This window comes from Leucopleurus acutus (genome assembly GCF_964270905.1).
Source record: "Leucopleurus acutus genome assembly, chromosome: 10".
In the NCBI taxonomy this organism is placed as follows: Eukaryota; Metazoa; Chordata; class Mammalia; order Artiodactyla; family Delphinidae; genus Leucopleurus; species Leucopleurus acutus.
The window spans coordinates 31710686-31717251 of NC_139153.1; positions in this window are offsets into that span (position 1 = coordinate 31710686).

Here is a 6566-nt window from a genome sequence, read left to right on the forward strand (position 1 = left end):
CATATGCCATACCCCTATTATAACATACACCACACTGCATGTCACCAAGGCCACTATTTGGGCTCTTTGGGGGACCTGGTGGGACAAAGGCCCAGTTGGCTGGGAGGGACTGGAGGATTTTGTTATCTTTCTGCAACTAAAGACCTGCAGAGGAGTCCAGCAGCGAGGCACCATTTTACCTGTATCCACGGTGACCATTTTTTTGGTTTGTTTTGCTTTGTTTTCCCTTATATTGTTTCTCTGTCCAAGTAGTACATGAACAGGGCTAAATCTGCAAGCAGTACCAAGGAATAAGCAAAGAGAAGGAACGCTGTGCCTTGGCCCCCCTGGTGTCCTGTCTCAAAAGCAGCCCCTCCTACCAGCTTACGCATCCACCAGCGAGTCTGCATAAATAAGCACCGTGTGTAACTTTGAGAAATACAGAGTATAGCATTCTATACACGTGGTCCCTCTCTGCTGATTTTCCTAAATATATCCAGGACGATGTGACTTTTGATATAAGAAAACGAGACCGTAAGCCTGATTTTTTTTCTATACATTTATTTGTTTGTTTGTTTTTTGGCTGTGTTGGGTCTTTGTTGCTGTGCGCGGGCTTTCTCTAGTTGTGGCGAGCGGGGCTACTCTTCATTGCGGTATGCGGGCTTCTCATTGTGGGGGTTTCTCTTGTCGTGGACCATGGGCTCTAGGCACGTGGGCTCAGTAGTTGTGGCTCACGGGCTTAGTTGCTCCACGGCATGTGGGATCTTCCCGGACCAGGGCTCGAACCCATGTCCCCTGCATTGGCAGGAGGATTCTTAACCACTGTGCCACCAGGGAAGCCCAGAGGCTGTATTTTTATTAACAGGACTTGCTTCATTGAAGGGTAGGCCAGGCAAGCCTTTGGGTACATATGGCTCTCACTTAATTATTTAGAATGAATTTCTGCCATACAAGGAATCAGGCGAAGTTTCCATTTCTTTCTTTTTTATTTTGGTCGTGCCAGGTGGCTTGCAGGATCTTAGTTCTCCGACCACAGATTGAACCTGGGCCCTGGGCAGTGTAAGTTTGAAGTCCTAACCACTGAACCGCCAGGGAATTCCCTTTTTTTTTCTTTAATAAATTTATTTATTTATTTTTGGCTGTGCTGGGTCTTTGTTGCTGCATGCAGGCTTTCTCTAGCTGCAGAGAGCAGAGGCTACTCTTCGTTGTGGTGCGCGGGCTTCACATTGCAGTGGCTTCTCTTGCTGCGGAGCACGGGCTCTAGGTGCACGGGCTTCCGTAGTTGTGGCGCACAGGCTTAGCTGCTTCGTGGCATGTGGGATCTTCCCGGACCAGGGCTCGAACCCGTGTCCCCTGCATTGGCAGGCGGATTCTTAACCACTACGCCACCAGGGAAGTCTTCCATTTCTTTATCATTCAACACAGCAAGTATTTTGGCAAGTCTTGAGAAATGGAGATGCCTCTATTTCCAGTCTTTGCTATTTTCTCGTCTTCATCAACATTCCTTTCCTGCCTCAAACAAACATGCTCCCCAGTGCCCTTCATCCTGTCCCTGTGAGTCAGTGGCGCGGGTGGGAAGGAGAGAAGGGAGCTTCTCCAGGTCAGTGACCCTGGCTCCCATCTCTCCCTCGGACTGAAGAAGGCAAGTGTAAAGGGCAGTTGCCACACCGGGAGAGGAAAGAGTGACAAACTGGAGGCCACATCCCTCTTCCCTCCCAGAAGGAGAAAACGCACCCAGCCCAGGGATGTGTGGGTGAGAGAGGTTCACACCTGTGTCAGCCACCTAGGACCCCTATCGGGGCTTCCACCCAAATAGTCCTGAAGGCAGAGGCCACACTGAGGGGCCAGTATTCCATGTCACTAACCCACAGGTCACATCTTGAAGGAGCAGTGGGTAACCGCGGTCCCACAGGACGCTGGCAGCAGTGTGTTCAAGCTTTAGGATTCAGGGAAACTACTGAAATTAAGTAAATCTAAAGGAATTTCAAGGAAACAAGGATGCGCACACATACACACTCGATCCTTCTGGGAAAATGGGATGGGAAACAGTGAGGGCTCTGCATGCAACACTCGCTGAATGACTGCTTGGTGCCCCAGGCTTCATGGGGCCAAGGGCAAAGGGGGCGGCCCTAGTCCAACCCACTGACTCTTGTTTGATGACATCACAGCCTCCTTACTGGTCCCACCACCTCCCCACTACAATCTGTTCTCCTCCCACAAGCAGGGTGTGCTCCCTAAAATGCAAATCTCATCCTATCTCTCCCCTGCCTTAAACCCTCAATGGCTCCCCATTTCTCTCCGCATAAAGACCCAAGTCCTCACCATGGCCCACAAAGCTCTGTGGTTCTTGGCTTTCACTTACCTTTCCAGCTCCATTTTCAACCATGTACATTCTGTAGCCACATCACTTCGTTCCTCTGTTCTTCAGGCTCTCCCCAGCCTCTGGGCCTCTTCACGTGCTGTTTCCCTCCTGCTGCATCACTCTTCTCCCCCTTCAGTTAGCAAACTTCTCATTCCTCGAAACTCAACTTAAACCTCACTCAATCAGAGAGGCCTCCCCTGATCAGCTCTCCCCAGTCTACTTTGGGACCCTCATTTACATCTTCCCACAGTGCCCTGTGTGTCCCCTTCCTAACCCTCATCACATGTGTAATCACCTGTCCAATGTCTGTTTCCCATCCCCAACCTACTACCTCTATGGGAGCAGAGCTATGTCTTCTTAGTCACTGCTCAATAAATTTTTGTCAGGTTAATTAAACTCAGGGGGCACAACGGTGCCATCTTGGAGTAAAAAGCAATAGCCTTTACACAGTTATCCTTTAAAAAAAATTATTTTGAGCAAAAGATAGTAAACATTGGGTAGTAGAATTGTTGCAATTTTTCTTTTAGAAATCCTTCCGGATGGAAATACTTAATTTGCAAAGTCAGGGAATGAGTTTTGCTGGTTCAAACTGGGGATTTAAAAAAATAACAGTACCCTCTAGTGTACTGTAGTTTCTCAAAGAACACCTGAAAGATATAAACTAGAATGGCAGGAATTCCCAGGTGGTCCAGTGGTTAGGACTCTGTGCTTCCACTACCACGGCCCTGCCGCTGAACTAAGAACCCACAAGCCTGCATGGTGTGGCAAAAAAAAATAATAAAATAAAATAGGGGGACTTCCCTGGTGGTGCAGTGGTTAAGAATCTGCCTGCTAATGCAGGGGACACGGGTTCGAGCCCTAGTCCAGGGAGATCCCACATGCCATGGAGCAACAAAGCCCGTGCGCCACAACTACTGAGCCTGTGCTCTAGAGTCCCCGAGCCTCAACTACTGAGCCCGCGTGCCACAACCACTGAAGCCCGTGCACCTAGAGCCCGTGGTCAGCAACAAGAAGCCACTGCAATGAGAAGCCTGCACACCACAACCAAGAGTAGCCCCCACTCTCCGCAACTAGAGAAAGCCTGCGCGCAGAAATGAAGACCCAATGCAGTCAAAAAACAAACAAAAAACTAAACTTAAAACAGGAAGGGCTTCCCTGGAGGTGCAGTGGTTAAGAATCTGCCTGCCAGTGCCAGGGACATGGGTTTGAGCCCTGGTCCGGGAAGATCCCACGTGCCGCGGAGCAACTAAGCCTGTGCACCACAACTACTGAGCCTGCGTGCCACAACTACTGAGCCTGCGCTCTAGAGCCCACGTGCCACAACTACTGAAGCCTGTGCACCTAGAGCCCGATCTCCACAACAAGAGGAGCCACCGCAATGAGAAGCCCACACACCGCAACAGGTAGCCCCCGCTTGCCACGACTAGAGAAAGCCCGCACACAGCAACACGCAGCAAAAAATAAACAAACAAATGAATAAAAAATAAAACAGGATGGCACCAGAGACACAAGAACTAAAACCTTAAAATCCAGCTAAAGGTAAACCTCACTGTGGCTCCTTGAACTTGCCCTCCACCCTCCTACCTCAGGTATTTGCAGTGCGGTGCCTTCTGCCTAAACTGCCCTCCCCTCTTTGCCCCTCTAACCTGTGAACACATTGTCCCTCTCTTTGTGGGTCTAGGGCTATCACAGCCTCCGAAACTCCATGCAAACGTCCCTTCTCTAAGACGAACGCTCCGGTTTCCCTCGCCCGCACGCACACGCACACGCACACGCACGCATGCCCGCCCCTTACCCGAGGGTCAGCCCACCTGGCGTATAGTCCCCAGCTGGCCCAGGTTTCCATTGATTGTTAACAAGCCCGTGTTCTTACCTCCTATGAGTTCCCTGATGGCAGGAGAAAACGTGTTAGTTATTTGCAAAAAGTCCTTCTGCTGACCCTCTCTCCTCTAGGAAACTCTTTTACTTTCCCCATCAAATACCCTGGAAGTTTTATTTTATTTTTCCAACTTACTTATTTTGAGATTCCTGCTTGAGTTACTTTAATAGTTTCACAGAGGTTAAGCTGAAGATGTCTTTAAAGATAGTAGTAATAATAATAATGACAGCGGCTGTCATTTGCTAAAGCTTGCTCTGGGCCAGGCTGTGTTATAAGAAGGAATGGTATACACTATCTACTAAATACCAACAATAGCACTAAAAAGGTGGGCTCTGTTGTCATCTCCATTTTAGAAATGAGGGAACTCAGGCCCAGAGAAGTTAAACAACTTGCCCATGGTCACACAGCTGGCGAGTAGTGGAGGTGGCACCTCCCTCCATGAGGCAGAGTAGGCGCAGGGCCTAGGGCCACAACACTTTTAGGGGCCACGGAAATGTTTTAATTTCTTTCAGGATAAGAAGGGAAAAAATAAAAATTTAGGTTGAAGACAAAGTTTTAGTATATAATATTAACATAACTGTCTTTATACCAGTGTTGTTGTAAAATATAATTTTTACTATTTTTTCATGGAAGAAGGGATTCGTGAAGGCAAAAGTGCACTAGGACCCACAAAAGTCATAATGTGGCCCTGGTGGAGTCAAAAGTCAAATCAAGTCAGTATGCCCCCAAAGTTAATGTTTTCACTAGTCTAGTGTAACCCCATATTACAGGTGAGGAAATTGAGATCCAAGGCCACACAACAAATGCATGGCAGAGCCAAGCCAAAAATGCAGGTTTCCAGTGGTCCAACCATGGTACCCTGTGGTCCAACACCACCACCTAGTGGTCTTGCCGGGAACTTCGCTTCAGTCAAAGGATGAACCTAGAGAGAGGGCACAGGTCCAGATACCCCAGGAAGCAGCTACCCGCCTGCCCTTGGACTCCATACTCCGCAGTGGGGAAGCCAGGCCAAGGCACCAACTCCACATGCTCTCTTTAGGTTGTCATCAGAATTCACACATCCTCCCTACACACACACACACACAAAGGCACCCCTCTCCCAGGGCAACAGAGCTATCCCTCCGAGTTAATACTTGTAAAACACCTAGATTGGCCCTGTGCGATAGGAATAGCATGTGAGCCAATTTGTAATTTGAAATTTTCTAGTAGCCACATTAAAAAAGCAAAACAAGGGAACTTCCTGGCAGTCCGGTGGTTAGGACTTGGCGGTTTCACTGCCGTGGCCCACGTTCAGCAAGCCGTGCGGCACGGCCAAAAAAATAATTAATTAAAAAGCAAAAAGAAACAAGTAAAACTAATTTTAATAATGTATTTTATTTAACATAGGGGGTCAGCAAACTACAGGCAATGGGTCAAATCTAGCCCATCACCTGTGTTGTTGGGTTTTTTTTGCGGTATGCAGGCCTCTCACCGCTGTGGCCTCTCCCGCCGCGGAGCACAGGCTCCGGATGCACAGGCCCAGCGGCCATGGCTCACGGGCCCAGCCGCTCCGCGGCACGTGGGATCTTCCCGGACCGGGGCACGAACCCGTGTCCCCTGCATCGGCAGGCGGACTCTCAACCACTGCGCCACCAGGGAAGCCCCCATCACCTGTTTTTTTAAATGAAGTTTTATTGGAACATATCCACACCCATTTGTTTATGTACCAGCCACGGCTGCTTTTACACTGCAACAGCAGAGTTGAGTATTTGCTTATTTGAGACTGGATGGCCCACAAAGCTGAAAATACCCACTACCTAGTCCTTTACAGAGAAAGTTTGTCGATCCTTGATTTAACCCAATATATCCAAGTTTGGTCATTTCAACATGTGATTCAATATAAAAATTATTAATGAGCTATTTTACATTTTTTATTATACTAAATTTCTGAAACCCGGTGTGTCTTTTATACTTACAGCACATCTCTATTTGGATGAGACACATTTCAAATGCTCAGTGGATACATGTAGCTCATGACTATGGAACTGGACAGTGTGGGTTTAGAATAAGGCCCTGCATGTAGCAAATATCATAGAGGTGCTCACTAAATATGTAAATAAATAAATTCCCCAGAAGTATTAAGCCCTAACAACCTGGAACATCCATTGCTTGTTATGAATCAACCTTTTTCCCATGCTTCTAGAATGGTGCTAGCAATGTGGTATCATCCTTGGGAGAACTGAAAACATCATCACTCAAATCATGTTCCAAAAGACTTAATTTATTTGCAAAATCCCAGCTGTGAAAAGCTGCCCTGGTAGCAGCCTGTCCTCTTCTAAGCAGCTTTGCAGCCTTGCTGCCGATAGA